Raw genomic sequence first — 22,633 nt, 5'->3', positions numbered from 1 at the left:
ATTTCTATTTTTCCCTCTTATGGGCGACCCTGTGGTATTTCTTTTTCTCTTCGTTGTTGTGCCCGGGCTAGTTCTGCAGCGATATTTGCCGCAGAAATTTCTGCGCAGCTCCGTATTAAATCTGTTCTCAACTGCAATGGACAGAAGACGACTCCAGTAGATAGCTGTGTAGTTCTGTAGGACCACACATGACACAGTGATAGTGCGGCTCTTAATGGACTGGTACACAGACCACATGAGAGGCAAGCAAAACGCTTTTAAAATTCCAAAGGCTCACCAAGTCAGAGGAACAGCAATGAACTGAAAAGATCTGTTACAGACATCTATGTCAACCTCTTTAGAGCTATAAATGCCATTTTTTTTAATTTATTTGTAGATTAACACTCCCAAGTAACAGCACTTTACAGTATATTAATGTTAATTCCGCTGGTGGACATTAGCTGGTGTTTTTTGTAACAATTTGTTTGCTCTGCTGTAAGGAATAATAATAATAACATCACTTTATTAACCCTTTACAATTTATTGCATTAGGAATGATCTTTTTGCATACCCCAGCTTGCTCTCCATGAGACACACAGATAAGGAGAGAGCCTGGGGTCAGAGCACAGGATCTGCCATTGTATGGTGCCCTGGAGCAGTTGGGGTTAAGGGCCTTGCTCAGGAGCCCAGTGGAGTAGGATTCCTCTGCTGGCAGAGGGATTTGAACGAGCAACCTTACAACCACAGGCGCAGATCCTTAGCCACAGAGCCACTGCTCCACCCTAAATATGGAAAGTAAAGTATAGTAAAGAATATACAGTATATAAAGCACGCAAACCTAAATGTTCAAAGTTTTCAGGCTCTTTAGCATTTTCCTTCACATATGGAAAAAGTTTGATGTGTTCTTGTCACATTTCTCCAAGTAGATAATCTACACAAGAGCGCATGTAACAGTAAAGGACATACAGTGAGGAATTCGCGCAGCTTTCAGCTCAGTGCAGAGTCCAGAGGGAGGAATCGCTCGCTGAACGATTTCTCAGGAAATTTCGGTTGAGTTTCAACAGGTGCTTCTTCAACAGCTATGACAAGTTGGAAGACTCATTGAAGTCTGAAGAGATCAGCCTCTCTGACAGAGTGTCCAGTGACACTAACTAACTGTCCTACTGTTCTCTGCTAACGTAGAGGGTGAATGTTGATTTAGGTGAATGTAAGGTTTCTTTCTTGTAAAATATTTTCGAGCGTATTTTTGCTGCTGAAAATTAATCTTGTGTATTTGAATGAATTCTGATATTGTCACCTAATTCTATACATTGTTTCATCAGACTAGAACATTTAGAGGAGCTCAATTGCATTAATTAATTGCATAGTGATATTATTTCTTGCCGTTTAAATACTTCAGTCAAAACTGTAGAGAAGTTGCTCCTGTTTTCACCATTATAAGAACTGTGATGCACCAGTATTATTTACTCTCATAAAAGTATTGTAATTGTATTGTTCTGTTCCGTTACAGCCTTGAGTGACACAAATCTTCTCCTTTACTGCACTACACTTCTCCAGAGGCCAGTTCAGCACACAAGGATCCTCATTCAAACAAACACTGCAATCATTTGATAAATGCCATTTCTCATCCTTTCTCTTAGTGTTGGTGCTGCTACTGTATGCAAAGGAGGCGACTTGACAATGAAAGGTGTAATCATCTTAAAGAGAGTCTTCATGAAGGAGTGTGTCGGCAAGCTCTCCTCTGGCAATTGACCGGGCTTGTGAAGAAACCAATCTCATTCAACAACCATACAAATTGCACAGCTTAAGGCACATGAAGCACAATTCGTGGGCTAATTGACACAAAACAATGTCACTTCACCTTATCCACAAAGCTGTTTTGCTTGTCTGACCACCTCTTCCTACATTACAGTGAGCACATACTGTATATTTCAGTATCTTTTATTTACCTTACTATTTTACTGTCCCTTTCACCCATGTGGAGATGTATCCACAGCGAAAACCCCGTGTTTCGCCCTACGTTTGTGCCAGTTTTACAATCGGTGTAGGAGCCTGCCTTACAGAAGTCCAGTAGCACAGTTGGTCAGTGTGTGGTATGCATGTAGCTGTGCACAGTGGAGTTATAATGAGGTTGTGTGTTCAAGCCTTCCCTGGAGCATTAAGTCTTTTGAACGTTTTCCACCCAAAAAACGTTCATTCGCTGTAGTAGTTTCACTGTGACTTTGCAGGTAAAATATTCTTAATGAGAATAATATTTCATATTCGATAAATAACTGAACTAGAAAATATTGGAGAGAAATGGCTAGTCACACTATTTGCAGCAGGCACTCAGACAGAGAAATGTCCTGTCATTAAAGAAAATTCATGAAGAAGAGGAGTGACATCATTGCAAAGGCGATATTTTCTGATGTCTGTCTTGGTTAATATTCATTTGCGTGGGAATTACTTCTGTCATTATTACTAATACTGATAAAAACAGAAAACTCACAGCTCTCTGGAAGTTGGCCTGGACTCTAGAAAGTGTTTTTATTTGCAAGCGGCTCTGGAACTCAACACCTGTTGATGGGTCACTTCTGTCAGACACATCAGTGGAACCCAAGCCCACCTACACACACATTCACACACACTAACAGATATACTGTACACCTACACTCTCACACACATTTACACTCACAGACACATCACACATTTATACACACAATAAGACACTCACACACTCACATATATACACTCACAGACTCACAGATACACAAATAGACACTATATACGCACAAAGACACCTACATACACTCTTAGGTACAGACACACTATAACTAACACTAATGCAGATACTGCTAATATTACAACAGTAACACAATCACCAAAACTTACACTATCATTGTTACTAACACTGACAAAAACTACTACTAGACTAATAATACTTATAATAACAGTAATACTCTCATGAAAACTAACATGATGATGATGAGTGTTAATACTCTGACACTAACACTATAAGTATCACTAATATTACATAAATACTAGCATTAAAACTAAAACTATCAGTAATGCTATCATCATTAATACTCACATAGACACTACACACACTGACAGACATGCCCACACATACACTTACAAATATAAAACTACACACTGACAAACACCACACACTCACGGACACAAACCATACACACACATTCTCAGGCATGCATTCACAGAAACAAATAGACACTATGCATACTCATAGACACACACTTATAGACACCAAACACTCAGAGACCCCACACGCTCACACACTAACAGACACAACAAGCTCACAGACACATACCTACACACTCACAGACACACAGCCCACACACACAGACACCACATACTTCCAGACACGCACCCACACACGCACAGATACTACAAACTCACTTACCTACAGATACACTATAACACAAATATAAATACTACTAATACTACAACAGTAACACTATAATTATAATTAATATTAACATGAATATGAACATTAAAACTAAAACAATCAGTAGTGCCACTGTCATAAATACTCACATGGACACTAGCATTAAAACTACCAGTTGTAATCTCAGTAATATTAACATGAAGACACTGATATTAGTATTAGTTGCTGCTCGTTGCTCGTGACGTCACACCGCTCTCTGTGACAAATGCGAGACACTTAGAAGCGTGCAGTGACGAGGCGCCTGTCGCCGTGGTTACCATTCTTATGATTTATAAACACTGGAAAAATGCATTTAAACTGTTACATACATTTATGAACTTGAAATATCATTTTCTAGCTCTAGGATACAGTTACCTAAATAATAATATGAATAATCATTGTTTAATTTCGGATTGAACATTATTAACCCTAAACGCACTATGGTAATTGGTCGATACAGTCTTTATTAACTGTTCTCTAGATACTTAAACAGGGTCAAGAAAAGAATCAGTACTCACCAATCGGTGAAGTTAATCGATTTTTCTACGGTTCTTCTCCGTGCGCTCCGTGCGCCTCCCACGCTCTTTCTCTCTCTGATCCCGGTGCTCTGGCTGGTGTCTGTGACATCACAGCGCTTATTCTGACAGAACAGAGCGCGTCTCTGCTGCTTTTGTGTGTCTTTTTCATGAATGCCAGAGGTACTCGAAATGTTGCAAAAAGAAAAGCGTTTTTTTTTTGTTTTGTAAAAAAGTGAGTGCTGATTTTTATTTTATACAGGAAACGCATGCATGTTGAAACACTATTTAAATTCTATAAATAACTGAGAAATAATAAAGCAAGGAAAACATGATACAGTATATGTAAAAATACAATTTGATCACATAATTTACTTCATTACCTCTGGTGGTTATATGTTTTTTTTCTGTTGTGTTTTTTTCTCTTGTACATGTTTCTTAATCTTCTGGTTGTAGTTAAATTTGTAAATTCTATACGTTTAATAAAAAAAGTTTTAAAAAGTAGTGCATCTCTGCTGGAGGAGACTCCTGGTTTTCATACAAATATAACATCTCCAAAAAACTAAACCGGGCTGTGAAGAGAGGCGATTTATAACAGTTGGAGAAGGAGAGCGACAAACCGAGGAATGAAAATCATTAAACAGAAAAAAAATAGTTTACTTCACAGATTAATGCGTTACAAAGATTACCCGTGTGGAGCAGTAGAGAACGAGCACGAGTCCCTGAAATAAGCGCTTTTAAGGGTTTTACACGAATCTTCAGAGTAAAAGAGCCAGGAGGATCAGACTCCTGATCCTGGAGGTGTATACTGGTTTTATTTCCACCAAGCTCTCACTTCTATAGGTAGTCTGATGATTTCACTTAACTTTATAATTGTAACTAGACTTCACCTAATTGTACATTTATAAGACTGTCTGTGAGACACTTGTGAGAGCAGCTGAATCCCAGGGCTGGTGTGGAATCACACACAGACAGATCTTCTTCTGTGTGATCTGAGTCCCACTGCTCAGAGCTACAGACTGGTCAACTGGTCACTATTTTAGTCACGACCATCGGCCTTTGGCTACTAATAATCAATATACTGATCAGAGTGTCAATACTGGTGTTTATTACATAAATACAAAAATAATTCCACACTCACTTGTGTTATAAAACACTTAAAAAACATGTTTGGAGGCTGATATACATTAAAGAAAGTAATACTGAAGGGCTGGAAGTCCTGGAAAGGGTTTATTGAAGTTTCTTGCTTCTGCCCTGGAACAGAGCCCACAGCTGCCAGATCAGTGACCCCTGAGCCCAGTTCACAGAGAGGAGAATCAGGAGCTCTTTTATGTCTCTAAGAGGGCTGGGAGAAAGGGGAAAAGGGGGAAATGTGACTTGAGTCCAGGCTGTTCTGTCTGATATTGTTCATGTAGCAGCACTGATTGTCTGAATATCTTCTGGTTCTGGATTGTGAGGATAGAGAGCAGTACAGCATTGAGCTTCTGTCTGAGTGTGAGTCTGAGCTGTGAATCTGACTGAGAAGAGAATAATGATTTTTTATTCTGCCTCTGAGAATTTTTCTTCTTTGCCAAGTGGTGTTGCATCCCCTTCAGATACTCTGCACAGACTGCACAGAGTGAGAGAAGAGGAGAGAGAGATGGACAGATAAGAGCACACACAGCGAGACAGACATACGTCTTGATTTACTTTGAAGCAAGTTTCAAAGGTAAACGCAGACGTCACTTTGAGCACTTGGTCTTTTATAGTACAAATATCACACTGTGCTCTACATGGCCGTGTCTTCAAGATCGTTGTGAACCAACACAGTGGGCAAAAGACGTATAATATACGTCTATTAAACGCATACCTTAGACGTCTAAATGTGGTCTACAATTCGTCTAGAATGAAATTCTAATATACGTCTAAAGTTATACGTCAATTATACGTCTATGTTTAGACGTTCATTATACATAAATGGTTGGAGTTCTATTATACGGATAAATTTAGAGGACTATTATACTGTACATATATGATTGGAGTTCCGGATAACTTTAGAGGACTATTATATGTATATGGTTAGAGGTCTATTATACGTATAACTTTAGAGGTCTATTATACGGATAACTTTAGACGTCTATTATACGTATATGGTTAGAGGTCTATTATATGTATATGGTTAGAGGTCTATTATACGGATAACATTAGAGGTCTATTATACGTATATGGGTAGAGGTCTATTATACATCAAAGATAGGTTTTATAGGTGTAGAAACAAGTAAACCAAGCCAATGATTAGGTTTAGAAATTTATTCTGAAAATACACATTCACACCTGAAACATATGTATTTCAAATTATACATTGTATACAATCAATCAACAATCAACATATGGGCAATAATCATAAAAAACACAACTAGTCTTAAACTTCAGCTACAAATTCTGGCAACATGGCAATATACAGTATAGTAATGACAAACACAAAACTAATTACATTAACACACTAACTCAAAACCACATTTTGATTCAAATATACATTTTAAAATGTACAACTTCTATATTTCCAAGAAAAAAAAATATTACAATGGAAGTTAAGACGATTTTTGTCCACTATTTGCAAACCCTGTCTAATTGTCCTAACAGTTAGAACCAAAAACATATTATTTTCAGTGTCCAGATCTCCTGGCCCCCTGCCTTGCATATACATTCTTCACGTAACACATTGCGTGCTCCTTTATTTCTTTTTCCGTTGATGTAGGGTGGGACTTCAGCACCGCAGCTAGGAGAAAATTATATAATATTACTTCCCAAATAAATGATGATTAATATCTTCTTTAGTATAATCTAAAAAATGAACGGTTTACTTAGCTCAAAGCTGAAATAAATGTATAAAATTTGGCTTGCATCATAGCAGTTGAGCAATAAAGTCTGTCCTAATCAAAGAGTACCCAAAGTTTGAAAGTACAACATAGAATAAGAATAGAGAAATGGCAAAACGATTTTGTGTCATCTTCCCCATTCACACTATTTTTATGTGCCATTTTCTGCTTATTCACGTACTATTTTAATCAAAATAATATTAAGAAAGATCTGTATGTATTCAGATAGTATTATTATTGTTCATACTTACTCGTCAAAAGAGAATTGCTGAGATATTTGCGGATATACTTCTACGTTTGAAAAACGTGTCCAAAATGGTGACCAACGAATACTAGCAATGCATTGTGGTATATAACCGGAAAATATGCTGGGTTCGATATTTTCTCAACGTATGCGTTTATTAATGCTGTCGATATTATGGTTGGAATTTAACATTGATAATACATCGCGGCTATGTGCCCCCTGCTATGAGCTGATGTGCAATTATAACGCATACAGTTAGTAAGGATCGGTCACTGTTGTATGGTATTATATATAATGACATTATGGAATAGGATGGGGACAGGCCTGGCATCACGGGGGGAGGGAGAAATGTCGCCCCTTCAGTTTTGGGCAAAAAGATTTACCTAACTTAATTTGCACCCTAAAAAAATAGTTGTACTTTGTCAATGGTCAGACAACACTAAATGACACGAACAGTCACTCAGTCTGTTTGATGGGCAGGAGGGCTATCCGTCCAGGAACTGCACATATCAGTGTTGTTATTGAGTGTCAACATTACGATCCTGTTTGCTCAGGTGGACCGATTCCTTGCAGTAGTTTATCATTATACTTAAAATCGTTATATAACTAGGACTAGTTATAGCAGTCTGTGCTTTCTGTTGGTTTTACAACATTTTTTTCTTAACGATTCAGAACGTCCATGTAGCTGCAAAAATGAACGCTTGTGGTACTTTTCGCTCCAGGCAATACAAACCGTGAGAGTGACGAAAAATGTGAAACTGAACTTCATCGCAAATACCAGATTGCTAGTCGTAATCTTCTATCATGGCATAGCTGCGAGATTTCATTTGGGTAGCTGCACCATACAGCTCCGTTTCAACCGAAATATCACCCCCCCTCAGAATTTCAGACGCCCCCCTAAAGATTTTTCCCCGGGCACCGCGCACTGATGGGGGACGGGGTGTCCAGGAAATGGTATCAACTTTTGTCAAGAAAATAAAAATAGAAACTCTATAGGCACTCAAACATTTTACTGTTTTTTTTTCAGGCAGGTGGCAAGACCCCCTCAGCAAAACCCTTGTATGCCAAGCTGTGGGCATTGATTCGTCGAATATACGTATATTCACGGCGAAAATACGGCTATACGTATATATACGTCGCCTCGACGTATAATTAACGTCGAATTGCAACCGTAAAATCGACGACATTAATAAACGCATATATAACGTCGAAAACACATCTAACACAGTGCCTGAGGCTTTTTACAGTATGTATCGTGTGTGCCGCAACTAGGAGTATACGGCACTCTGCACAGTGTACGAAGTAAATTATTTTCGCAGTAATTAATTTACACGTGTATAATAAATATAGTAATAAATATAATAAATTAATTACTGCGAAAAAGTAATTAATTTACACGTGTATAATAAATATAGTCATAAATATAATAAATTAACTTCGTACACTGTGCTTTGATATGGATGTTCATTGGAAGGATTTGAGGAAACTATCAAGGATCTCAGAACAACCAAAGATACATTTGGGCATCTGCTATTGGTAAAGATTAACGAATACAGTAAGTGTGAAGTTTGCACACACACGAGAGAAAAAAATCAGTTTTAATTCACTTCATTAAACTGACGGTGTGTATAGCAGAGGATGGTTTCGATCCATCGACCTCTGGGTTATGGGCCCAGCACGCTTCCGCTGCGCCACTCTGCTGACAGCTGCTGAAGCGTGATTCAACACAACTGCTCTATCTTTGCTTTCTAAAAGTGCGCCCGAGATGAAAAGTCTAAACGGTAAACGCAGACGTCACTTTGAGCACTTGGTCTTTTATAGTACAAATATCACACGCTGCACTACATGGGCGTGTCTTCAAGATCGTTGTGAACCAAAACTTCTGCTTTCCAAGGCAACTGATTCTTTCGTCGTTAATTCCCAAATCTTCAATGAGAATCAGTGAAATGAAAACCAAACACATGTACACACTCGCGTCCTAGCGTGAAAGAAAAAAGATGGAAGCATTTGAGAAATAACGAGTAGTCTGAACAGCTCCAGCCTGTCAACTGCTCTTCAAAGTGATCGCTACCTCCACACCCAGTTTATAACACTGAAAATGATTCAGGAAGCATAGCAAAGGTCTAAAACCAGTGGTTGAAAAGCGTCTTGATACATAAAATGACAATTTCTCAAAAGTAATATCTTCATCTTTGAAATATTGTCATCCATATATTTTCGTTTTTCTCTTTTTTACATATCACGCTTTCGAGAAATAAACTGTCTTGTAATGAAGGCTGCATTAGAAAATGTGTATCTAGCTTTGTTCAAATAAAACTGGCACATCCCAGTGGGCAAAAGATGTAGAATATACGACTATTAAACCCATACCTTTTAAATTGTAATCAACAAATGGCTAATCATCATAAAAAAAACACAACTAGTAAACTTTAGTTACAAATTCTAGTAACATGGCAATATATATATAGTAATGACAAACACAAACTAATTACATGAACACGCTAATATTTGACTCAAAACCACATTTCGATTCAAATATAAATTTAAACATTTACAACTTCTATATTTCCACGAAAATATTATTAATGTATCACAAACGCTACTTTCTAAAAAAGACAGAATTAAACTGTTTGTTTTGTGTCTCATGGTGATCCTCCTCTCGATATGAATGAAATGTTTAATATGATCCCTCGAGAAAAAAAAAGAGTCAATTTCCGCCTGGAATGATTGATGCCCCATCAAACATTTTGTAATATCCCCGGAAGTTCATACAGTAGAATCCTGGTTCGTGGGTAAACAAGACTAAGGAAACGAGTTGGAAACTTGATGTCGAACTGGGATTTAGATCACCCGAAACATTACGCTACATTGGGCAGTATGTGCCAGAGAGTGGCTTTTTCACTCAGACGTTGATCAAAAGCTCAGTAAACGGCTCACGTCTGATTTTCTTGTTTTGGCCAAGATCTGAACTTTGAATTCAGCGACTACTTGGTCTGCTTTGTAATTCAAATGTAGATACAAATGTCACGGTTTTTTTGTAGATATAAAGGTGTTCTCTGTTTTCAAAGGATAGGTACTTAATTGGCTTTATGATTTGGTTTTGATTTTGTATCGTTGTGTTATTAAGTTTGTGCTTTTTGTGTTTTTAACGTATCGTGAACTTATTTTTGAAACAAATGCTGACAAAGGCAAACATGGCACACATCTGTTTATACCAGCGCTGGATTGTGCATTTTTTTTAAGTAAAATCTACTGTGCACTTTTGGGAGTATAATACTGTAGGTTCGATATAAAGTGGCAAAAATATAAAGGGGGAAAATACCCCAGACTGTGTGTAAAGGCCTCGTTGAGACTGTTGTTCTCTTGTTAAATATGGCGTACTGTGCACGAAATGTTACAGAAACACAATCTGATATTTTAATAATTTATAATAATAATAATAATAATAATTTCTTACACTTATATAGCGCTTTTCTGGACACTCCACTCAAAGCGCTTTACAGGTAATGGGGTCTCCCCTCTACCACCACCAAGTGCTCTCGGATCCAAATATTAAGTTCTAATTTTTTTAAAGGTGATATCTTCTCTTCCTCTAGTGGAAATCACACGATGTGAGCAATTTTTTTTTGGTTTTTTTTTTTCACGTTGTGATCCAAAGAGCCTGAGACGCACAGTCTGACAGTAACCGAACCAGAATGGATTCTGTTGGGAGTCGGACTGAGCTCATTCTCACTCCCTGTGCTGAAAAGAGAATCGGCTCTTCCCCGAGCACCATCTACAGCTGCTGGATGGTACTCTGCGTCCTGCTGCTCCAGCAAATATTTTGACGAAAGACAGATCACTTGTGCGCTTTTAACTTTCTCGCAGCTACAGACGATACCGAAGCTGGCGATATGAAGGCAACCGCTGGTACACCTTCTCTAACTTTCACAATCGCGATAAACATTTTTTTAAAAAAAAAGACCTTTGAAGAACTAAATATAGAAATATATAACTAGATAAAAACATTAGCTTTATCGGTTTTTACATTAATCGATTTTGAATGTAATTTGATATTTTTACATTGCATTTTACATTGAAAAAAAAAAACGTGCATACCTAATCCACCAACGGACAGAGCAATATTTTATTTTATTTTATTTCAGAGCTTCCAGCGTGTGATGGATTTGGATGGGCGTCTGTATGATACCACTACAGCACTGGCGCAGGTGCAAAATCGACTTTCACAGGACTTTTTCAGTGTCTTCTCCTCTCTCAAATGGACCGAAGCACAGGAGCCAATATTAGAGAAAACGACAGGTGTTTAAACAGAGTATGTCCCAATGTCTGCGACAACGTTTTGTAATTTTGTATAAACGCAAACGGTTCATCATTTAAAAGCCAACATCATTCTTTTTCTCACTGGCGCAAATACGCTACCAGACATGCGAGCTGTTGTGTGAAAGAAAATTCATATGTGCGTAGGAAGGCAGAATAAAATCCAGAACTGTATTGGTGATATCGATAAACAGGGCTCATGTTCACAATAAAACTTTATTGTATAAAACGTAAAAATTCGTAAATATTTGTTTTAATCATGCAAAGTGTCTGTTAAACCATTCATGAAGGATTCTTAGACAAAAAAACACACCGTTATATGAGAAAATATATTTACTATATGTGCATTTAACTTACTTTTTAACAATTTTAGTTTCAAGGTCAATGAAAATTGTTTCCCTGCTTTTTTGTCATAAATACACAAGCTTGTTATGTCTTGTGTCAGAAATAAACTGCATGAAATTTGCTAAAGCAACAAAACGTAAGTGCGACAAAGAAGACAAACATTTGCGTTTATAGTGCAATGTTATCTTGAGCCTTTAAAATTACTTTAAATGCAATTTGTTTTTCTCTGTAGCTCTAAGGCTTTGTCATTTAGGTGTGCTGTTTTTTTTACATGTTGTAAAAAAGTCGCTAAATCATACGAAACATAAAAACTCCAATTGTAAACAATTGACCATTCATATTCCTGAATTTTAAACCTATGGAGTATTTATACCTTGTCTTTGTATTTGTGCATATTACAGAGCTCCTTTTCAAAAGCTGTCAGTATAGATTAGTGCTTAGGTTTCCTGTTTTTTTATCCAGGTGGTCCAGATAAGACTCTTGGTATAGGAGCGCGTCTGTGTTGCCTTCTGGATTTCAAATGAGCAGCTCAGTGCAGAAAAGAACCCTGTAGATTAGCATGTACATTTGCATGGACAGTAGATTTTTCAGAAAGTGTAATTGGATTATAGCACGTGCCCCTGACGATGTTGTTGATACGTCATATGTGCTCTTTTTTGTATTATATGTATTTTTGTTGTTCAAATAAGAAATATTTTAAAAAAACTTTCAGGATGGTTGCTGCTGTAAAAATAAAATGACATCAAGGGCGCTGTATGCAGAGGTCTGAAACCTGCTCCACAGAAGAACTTTATCCAGAGGTGTTAAAGAAAATTGATTTATTTTCCTGACTGCAATGTATGGTGAAGCATAAAATCTAGCTGCATAAATCTCTATTACGTGTCATTTATGAAGGCGTTTCAAATAGCAGCCAGTGAAGGATTAACGCTTTTGGAGCATGTATTATGTTCTAAATACTCTTATTTAAATAAGCTTAAATTCGCATACTGTTATTTAGACATTGCAAACCAGTCTGACCTCATACAACATTCTGTGCCCGCTGAGTAGATCTTAAAGCAGCTTCAGCCAGAGTAGCAGTAATGGCAACACAGTGCTTGGAGTTCAGCTTTTCTTATTTCTTCTGCAGAACCACTGGTATCGGAATATACTGATCCGCATAAGAAGCGCTACCTGTTTCAGATAGTTTTTATTGAGCGCTGCTCTAAACTTTACATTTGCTCAGGCTTGTTTTCCCCATGAAAAAAGACATTTCCTTAATTACATTTAACTTTTTTTTCCCTTATCATCAAGTAGAAATAAATAAAACATATCGTTCCATTTAAGAGCCACATGCAGGATGGCTGGTGGTCCAAGGCGTTGCGTTCAGGTTGTAGTTTCCCCTAGAGATGTTTGTTCAAATCCCACTTCTGACAAAGAAGTTAGAGTAGAAACGATAACATCCCTAAGTAGAAAACATCTCACATTTCATGTGTTTAATGTTAAGTGTCTTAGTGGTTGCCTCGGTGGTTGATGGCTCTTCTCTCTTGCAGGGTGATGGCAAACTTCTTGAGAAAGGGAGTCTCCTACGTAAGGCTGCTCTTCGTCAAGAGCGGAGACAAAAGGAACAGACTTCAAACCGACATTAATTACTGAGAGCAGGCGAAAATGTCTTTGGAAAAGAGGAAATGACTGCTGACCGTAAACAGAGCACCGGACAAGCGCTCCTTGTTAGTGTAGTGCTGAGTACCCCTGCTTGTTGCGCGGGAGACCAGGGTATGTTTCTGTGACAGGGCACAGTGTCCATGTGGGTTCAATCCCCACTCTTGGTAGTGTTGTAATAAGTTTTAAGTGACAGAACACTTTGATGATTTGCACTTTAAATATGAATTTACTAAATTTCAGTTCAGTTCTCTTCACTCCCACTCCCTGGCATAACTGAACTCTCACTATCGCATACTGAAGGCTTTACATGCATTAGCTGTGATACAGCTCCCCAATAAAGACGGAATCAAACAGTTTGTTCTGTTTCTCATGGTGATCCTCTTCTCGATCCAAATGAAATGTTTAATATGATGCCTCAAGAAAAAAAAAGGAGTGAATTTCCACCTGTAATGATTGATGCCCCGTCAAACATTTTGTAACATCCCCGGAAGTTTATAAAGTAGAATCCTGGTTTGTGGCTTAAATTCAAGGTAACCAAGACTAAGGAAACAAGTTGGAAACTTGATGTCGAACTGGAATTTAATCACCCAGAATATTTCACTACTTTGGGTAGTATGTGCCAGAGTGGAATTCTTTAGATCCATTGACAGCTCAGTTGGTAGAGCGGAAAACTGTAGTGGGAACAGTAAGGAATCCTTAAGTCGCTGTTTTGACTCCAGCTGGAAGGAAGGTGCTTTTTGTGAACTTTAATCAAAGAGTTAAAATAGCGAATCTTTTTCACTCAGACGTTGATCAAAAGCTCAATAAACGATGAAGCAGAGGCTCTTGTTCCGAATTCAGCTAACATCTGATTGTCTTGTTTAGGCCAAGATCTGATCTTTGAATTAAGGGACTACTCTGTCTGATTTGTAATTCAAAAGTAGATACAAATGTCACTGTTTTCAAAGGATAGGTACTTAATTGGCTTTATGATTTGGTATTGATTTTGTATCGTTATATTATTAAGTTTGTGCTTTCTGTGTTTTCCATCGTATTGTGAACTACTTTTTTAAACAAATGCTTACAAAGGCAAACACAGCACACATCTGTTTATACCAGCGGTGAATTGTACATTTTTATTAAGTACAATCTACTGTATTTTTAGAAAAAAATGGCGTACTGTGCACGATATGTTGCAGAAACACAACCTGATATTTTCATAATTATTATTTTAATCATTTGACAAGTATGAGGTCCAGGATCCAAATCTTCAGTTCTGATTTTTTTTAAAGTGATATCTTCTCTTCCTCTCTCGGAAATCACAAGATGTGAGCAAATGTTTTTTGTTCTTTTTTTTTCACGTTGCGATCCAAAGAGCCTCAGACACACAGTCTGACAGAAACCAAACCAGAATGGATTCTGCTGGAGGCCGGACTGAGCTCATTCTCACTCCCTGTGCTGAAAACAGAATTATCTCTTCTCCGAACATCGTCTACAGCTGCTAGATATTGCTCTGCGTCCTACTGCTCCAGCAATTCCTTTGACCAAAGACAGATCACTTGTGTGCTTTTAACCTTCTTGTAGCTACAGGCTCTTTGATGGCTCATGCTGATCGTCCTCTGGATCCAAAAGAAAATTTTAAAGCTGATGCATTTTCGATTGTAATTTGCATCTAGCTACAACGTCCCTGGAAAAAATATTTTATTAGTTGTGTGCAATCGGTATCTTTTACTTTACAGATGGTAGTGGAAATAGTTTTTAAAATGTTTTCTAAAGAAGATTGTATTGCCAGGACCTGCCTTTAGCGCTCAGTAGCGATTACACTGTTGATATAGATGGAGAAGAAATGTAAGATGAATTGATGATCTAAGTTAAAATAGCCCTATCACGCCTCCTGTAACAGTGTTTGTATTCATAGCAAGTAATATTCTTTTTCAAACCCGAACGTTGCTTTTGCATTAAGTGTTACATAACAATTACCGGTTTCGGTAGCTTCTGAAGAGCGCACTTTTCCAAACTGAAGCCTATAAGAACATTATTCAAGATGCACCATGGCCCAGAATCGTGCATCGGGACAAGGATTAACATCAATTGAAAGAACTCGCAAATAAAAGATTTGACCGAAAAATTAAATGAGTAGGCAAGTATTAAAACAACACCATAACTTCTTGACTTCCAAACTCTTTCCTGGTTCAGGCCATGTAAAATGACATCATCAGTGGAGTCATGCCGAGGTTGTGAGTTTAAGCCTCACCTGGAGCAGCCTGGTTTTCTGTCTTGACAGGTAAACAGTGTTTTGTGTTATTTGCTAAATGGAGAGAGGATTCTGTGTTAATTGTGCTCCTCCTGGAAGAGGTCAAGATGAGATGTTCACGAGGCTGGTGGTAAATATCCTATCCAGGAATATTTTTTGTTCTTTATCGGGGAATATCGAATATCGGGGCTGTATAAAGGGGCTGTAGGGGGTCAGATCTATAGATGTAGTAAACACATCAGTGGAGACGGTGTGTCTGCTCTCTGTGAGAGAGACGGGCGGAAAGAATAATCTGTGGTCTGGGAAGAAGAGACCCTCTTTTGAAGAGCGGCGCTCCTCACGGAAGAGAATGAAAAAAATATTTTTCAGGGACGCTGATTTTTCTCTTTGGGGGAATTAATGTGTGACCTCGTGGCGCAATGGTAGCATGTCTAACTTCAGATCAGAAAGTTGTGAGTTCAAGTCATGTTGAGGTCAGCTGATGTGCTTGCAGGTGCTGCTGGTCCCGAACCCAGAAATTACACCACGCGGTTGGGTTTTATCTGTACACCACTTAGGTAATCTGAACAAAATAACAGAGCAGTACAGAACACGCAATAAGGAGCTTATGCAGCGAATAATCTTGAACTCGACGAGAGAAAACTGCCCATCTGCGTAACATCATGTCCGACTTTAGAGACAGTAACATCAGAGAATGGAAGTTTCAGACCATGTTTTTGTTACAGGTTCAAGCAAACCTGAAAGTTAGGGAGTGTTTGGTCACTTTTGTATGGAAACGTGTCTGAAGCCTGTAATTATAATTCGCCCCTTTTTTAATTGTGGTTGAAATCCACTCCTATCTACCAAGACCTTACAGTATATTCATGTTTACTTAAATGACTAACGCTATTGGACATTAGTTGGTGTCTTTTTTTGTAATGATTTGCTATTTCATGCAGGAAAGAAAGGAACCCAGACCCAACGTTTGCTTTCAGGTGCAGTTCATTTACATACCGGACATCTATTTCTGAGGAGCCTGATTTAAATCACACAACCCCGGAAGAAGTCGAATCGATAATCTTGTAAACCGAAATAAGACGCGTTATCCATTAAACCACTAGCCCGTCACGTAAATGAATTGCACCATGGTGAGTTCAGTGCCGCTACTAGTAATACCCCACCCCCATCTTAAATTTCTAAGTGAGAAACGTGTTTTCTACATTTTTGTCAGTTTTAAAACTAGGAGTATACGGCACTCTGCACAGTGTACGAAGTAAATTATTTTCGCAGTAATTAATTTATTTACACGTGTATACTAAATATAGTAATAAATATAATAAATTAATTAATTACTGCGAAAATAATTTACTTCGTACACTGTGCAGAGTGCCGTATACTCCTAGTTTCGGCACACACGATACAGTGCCTTGCGAAAGTATTCGGCCCCCTTGAACTTTTCAACCTTTTGCCACATTTCAGGCTTCAAACATAAAGATATAAATTTTTTATTTTATGTGAAGAATCACCAACAAGTGGGACACAATTGTGAAGTGGAATGAAATCTATTGGATTTTTGAAACTTTTTTAACTAATAAAAAAATGAAAAGTGGGGCGTGCAAAATTATTCGGCCCCTTTACTTTCAGTGCAGCAAACTCACTCCAGAAGTTCAGCGAGGATCTCTGAATGATCCAATGTTGTCCTAAATGACTGATGGTGATAAATGGAATCCACCTGTGTGTTATCAAGTCTCTGTATAAATGCACCTGCTCTGTGATAGTCTCAAGGTTCTGTTGAAAGCGCAGAGAGCATCATGAAGACCAAGGAACACACCAGGCAGGTCTGTAATACTGTTGTGGAGAAGTTTAAAGCCGGATTTGGATACAAAAAGATTTCCCAAGCTTCAAACATCCCAAGGAGCACTGTGCAAGCGATCATCTTGAAATGGAAGGAGTATCAGACCACTGCAAATCTACCAAGACCTGGCCGTCCCTCTAAACTTTCAGCTCAGACAAGGAGAAGACTGATCAGAGATGCAGCCAAGAGGCCCATGATCACTCTGGATGAACTGCAGAGAACTACAGCTGAGGTGGGAGAGTCTGTCCATAGGACAACAATCAGTCTTACACTGCACAAATCTGGCCTTTATGGAAGAGTGGCAAGAAGAAAGCCATTTCTCAAAGATATCCATAAAAAGTCTCGTCTAAAGTTTGCCACAAGCCACCTGGGAGACACCCCAAACATGTGGAAGAAGGTGCTCTGGTCAGATGAAACCAAAATCGAACTTTTTGGCCACAATGCAAAACGATATGTTTGGCGTAAAAGCAACACAGCTCATCACCCTCAACACACCATCCCCACTGTCAAACATGGTGGTGGCAGCATCATGGTTTGGGCCTGCTTTTCTTCATCAGGGACAGGGAAGATGGTTAAAATTGAGGGGAAGATGGATGCAGCCAAATACAGGACCATTCTGGATGAAAACCTGTTGGAGTCTGCAAAAGACCTGAAACTGGGACGGAGATTTATCTTCCAACAAGACAATGATCCCAAACATACAGCAAAATCTACAAAGGAATGGTTCACAAATAAACGTATCCAGGTGTTTGAATGGCCAAGTCAAAGTCCAGACCTGAATCCAATCGAGAATCTGTGGAAAGAGCTGAAAACTGCTGTTCACAAACGCTCTCCATCCAACCTCACTGAGCTCGAGCTGTTTTGCAAGGAAGAATGGGCAAGAATTTCAGTCTCTCGATGTGCAAAACTGATAGAGACATACCCCAAGCGACTTGCAGCTGTAATCGCAGCAAAAGGTGGCTCTACAAAGTATTAACGCAAGGGGGCCGAATAATTTTGCACGCCCCACTTTTCATTTTTTTATTAGTTAAAAAAGTTTCAAAAATCCAATAGATTTCGTTCCACTTCACAATTGTGTCCCACTTGTTGGTGATTCTTCACATAAAATAAAAAATTTATATCTTTATGTTTGAAGCCTGAAATGTGGCAAAAGGTTGAAAAGTTCAAGGGGGCCGAATACTTTCGCAAGGCACTGTATATACAGTAAAAAGCCTCAGGCACTGTGTTAGATGTGTTTTCAACATTATATATGCGTTTATTAATGTCGTCGATTTTACAGTTGCAATTCGACGTTGATTATACGTATATTCGTATATTATACGTTGAATATACATATATTCGACGATATATATATATACGTATATTCGACGAATCACTGCCCACTGGGAATAGGTTTATTCCATGCTGAAAAGAGAAGAGAGAAAACATAGCTGTGAAACCTTCTTCAGGTTTGTTTTCTCTCTTCTCTTTTCAGCGTGGAATAAACCTACAGTATTACTTGTTCCTTTGCAGATACGAATGCTGACGTAGCTACCCACCTGAATATATTAAACGCTTCATCTATATGATTAACATAATGTTCTCCTGAATAACTACTCGAAAGAAGCCGTAGCTCAGGTGTTAGAGAGATTTGAAATCGGATCGGTGGATTTAGAGTCCAGACTGCGAACCGACAGCTGACACAGGTCTTTTATAGAACCGTTTTGATTTTCTCTACTTTGTCCCCGTGACGTCATTGTCCTGCTCGCAGCCGAGCCCGACACACGATACTGTCTGGTTTCTGTCACTGGGCGGGTCTGTGTTGGTTCTAATGCCCCAGTATTATGACGGGGACACTAAACTGTAAACAGGTGCCGTCCTTCGGCTGAGACGTAAAGCCGAGATCCGGGACCTCATACTTATCAAATTATTAAAATAATAGTTATTAAAATATAAGATTGTGTTTCTGCAACATTTTGTGCACAGTACGCCATCTTTATCTAAAAATAAAACAACAGTCACAACGAAGCCTTTACACGCAGTCTGGGGTATTTTTCCCTTTTATATTTTTGCCACTTTATATCGAACCTGTTATACTCCCAAAAGTGCACAGTAGATTGTACTTAATAAAAATGTACAATTCACCGCTGGTATAAACAGATGTGTGCCGTGTCTGCCTTTGTAAGCATTTGTTTAAAAAAGTAGTTCACAATACGATAAAAACACAGAAAGCACAAACTTAATAATACAACAATACAAAATCAATACCAAATCATAAAGCCAATTAAGTAGCTATCCTTTGAAAACAGAGAACACCTTTATATCTACAAAAAACTTGACATTTGTATGTATTTTTTAATTAAAAAGCAGACAGTGTAGTCCCTTAATTCAAAGATCAGATCTTGACCAAAACAAGACAATCAGACGTGAGGTGAATTCAGAACAGGAGCCTCTGCTTCGTCGTTTATTGAGCTTTTGTTCAACGCATGAATGAAACAGATTCACTATTTTAACTTTTTGATTAAACAAAGTACACAAAAGGTGCCATCCTTTGAGCCGGAATTGAACCAGCAACCTAAGGATTCCCTGCTATTACCCACTACAGTCCTCCACTTTACTAACTGATCTATCAAAGGGATGTCAGGATGTCAGGAGCTGCTCTCTGTCACATACTGCCCAATGTAGTGAAATGTTCTGGGTGATTTAAATCCCAGATTGACATAGTTTCCAACTCGTTTCCTTTTTTTTAATTTGAATTTAAGCCGCGAACCAGCATTCTCTGTATAAACTTGCAGGGATATTAAAAAATGTTTGATGGGGTATCAATTATTCAGAAATGGACTCCTTTTTTTTCTTGGGGGATCATATTAAACATTTCATTTGGATCTACAAGAGGATCACCATGAGGAACAAAACTAAGTTTCATTCTGTGTTTATTAGAATCTGTATCACAGCTAATGCATGTAAAGCCTTTAGTATGCGACAGTGAGAGTTCAGTTATGCCGGAGAACTGAAATTTAGTAAATCCATATTTAAATAGATTGCATATCTTCAAAGTGTTTTGTCACTGCAAATATTATTACAGGGGTTTACCAGCTGCCGCACGTGCTTGTTTTGGGATTATTTCCAAAAAGTATCCCATTAGTAGTTGTGTGTCCTTACTGGTATCTTTTAAACATTCGATTATATACAAACGGGACAGAGACAAAGTAATAATCCCATTTTAAGGTGTCTTGCATTTTAATTTACTGAACAGATAAATTGAAATGCTCTGATTCAGAGCCCCTGCAGTTCGTGCTAATTAGAACCACAACAATGCTCCTGAGTCCTGGGCACTACACTGAGCACACGTTCAGCTGGGCTCTGACTTTGTTAAGCACGACTTCTTGTTGCAGTTGAGCTCAGAGCTAGATATGATCTCCATATTCTACCGCAATAAGTAGTCTGAAACTTAGTAAATAGTGCACAGTTTTTAACTGAAGTCAGGTTGTTAAAAAATTAAACCAGCACCCTGTCACCGAAACTTACCCCGGTCTTCCGCGCGACAAGCGGGGGTACTCAACACTGTACTAACAAGGAGCGGTTGTCCGCAGTTGAGCGTGAGCTCTGATTACTGTCAGCAGACATTTCTTCATTTCCAATGACGTTTTCTTCTGCTCTCAGCTTTTTACCGGTCATAAATGCTCAAGAAGTAATTCATTTGAGTTTGAAGTCTGTCTCTGTTACCTTCGGTCCTGATAAAGAAAAGCCGTGCGTGGGAGACTCCCTCTCTGAAGAAGTTTGCCGTCACCCTGCAAGAAAAGAGAGCCATCATTCACCGAAACAGCCACTAAGACAAATAACATTAAACACGTGAAATGCGAGATGTTGTGGAAATGTTTTCTACTTAGAGATTCTGTCGTTTCTACTCTAACGAGAGAGGCTCTTTGTCGGAAGTACGATTTGAACAAACGTCTCCAGGGGAAACTGCGACCTCAATGCAACGCCTTAGACCACCAGGCATCCTGTCTGTGGCTCTTATATTGCATTATATGTTTTATTTATTTCTACTTGTTGATAGGAAAAAAAGTGAAATCGTGTGATTTGGGAAATGTATTTTTTTCATGGGGAAAACTAGCCTGAGCAAATGTAAAGTTAAGAGCAGCGCTCAATAAAAACCATCAAAGCCGAAAGCGCTTCTTATGCGGATCAGTATATTCCGATGCCGGTGGTTCTGCAGAAGAAATAAGAAAAGCCGAACTCAAAGCACTGTGTTGCCATTACGGGTACTTTGGCTGCAGCTGCTTTAAGATCTACTCAGCGGGCACAGAAAGTTGTATGAGGTCAGACAGGTTTGCGCTGTGTAAATAACAGTGTGCGAATTTAAACTTATTTAAATAAGATTATTTACAATGTAATACATGCTCCAAAAGCGTTAAAACTGCACTGGCTGCTATTTGAAACGCCTTTAGAAATGACGCGTAATAGAGATTGATGCAGCTGGCTTTTATGCTTCACAATACATTGCAATCAGGAAAATAAACCAATTAGAAATATGCAATACAACGTCTTTGAGTTCGGCTATTTTTATTTCTTCTGCAGAACAACTGGTATGGGAATGTACTGATCTGCATAATTCGCGCTTTCGGTTTCTGATCGTTTTTATTGAGCGCTGCTCTGAACTTTACATTTGCTTGTGCTAGTTTTCCACATGAAAAAAAAGAGATTTCACTTTTTTTCTTATCAACGAGTAGAAATAAATAAATTACATATAATTCAATATAAAAGCCACAGGCGAGTTGGCTGGGGGTCTAAGGCGTTGCGTTCAGGTCACAGTTTCCCCTCGGGTTTTTTGTTCGAATCCCACTTCTGAAAAAAAGGTTTTCTCGTTTTTCTCTGTGAAAAGACAATCAAGTTCTTAACAAATTTCATATATTAGACTTCCGCAATACGTTCTGGCTTTAACAGGAAACTGTGCGCTTCCACAGAAAGAGTAACAAGAGGAGACGTTTCCATGTTACTTGTAGACTTAGATAAAGGAACGTGGCGGTGAATGAAAGAGGCGCAGACGGGATTCGAACCCGCGATCTTAGGTTTACGAGACCGACGCCTTACCACTTGGCCACCGTGCCGTCGCTGGGAGCGGGGTCAGCTTACTATATGTTGAATCAACCCTAGTAATTTTACTGTTGTAATAGAGGAACAAGAGGCGCAGTCGGTAGAGCTTGCGACCCTTAAGTTCAAAATCGTTGATTCATGGGTTGTTTGTGTCCTTTCTGATCCCT

General features: G+C 38.6%; 1 non-coding gene across 1 annotated transcript; it reads right to left on the bottom strand.

Annotated features, from left to right (window-relative positions):
* Positions 1 to 22,408: 22,408 nt before the first annotated feature.
* On the bottom strand, positions 22,409 to 22,480 carry trnat-cgu (transfer RNA threonine (anticodon CGU)). Its single transcript has one exon. It is a non-coding gene; the product is annotated as a tRNA-Thr (tRNA).
* Between the last annotated feature and the right edge of the window lie 153 nt (positions 22,481 to 22,633).

The sequence above is a fragment of the Lepisosteus oculatus genome, chromosome 14 (genome assembly GCF_040954835.1).
Source record: "Lepisosteus oculatus isolate fLepOcu1 chromosome 14, fLepOcu1.hap2, whole genome shotgun sequence".
Taxonomy (NCBI): Eukaryota; Metazoa; Chordata; class Actinopteri; order Semionotiformes; family Lepisosteidae; genus Lepisosteus; species Lepisosteus oculatus.
The sequence above is the reverse complement of the archived record's forward strand: the minus strand, read 5'-3'. Positions and strand labels throughout refer to the sequence as shown.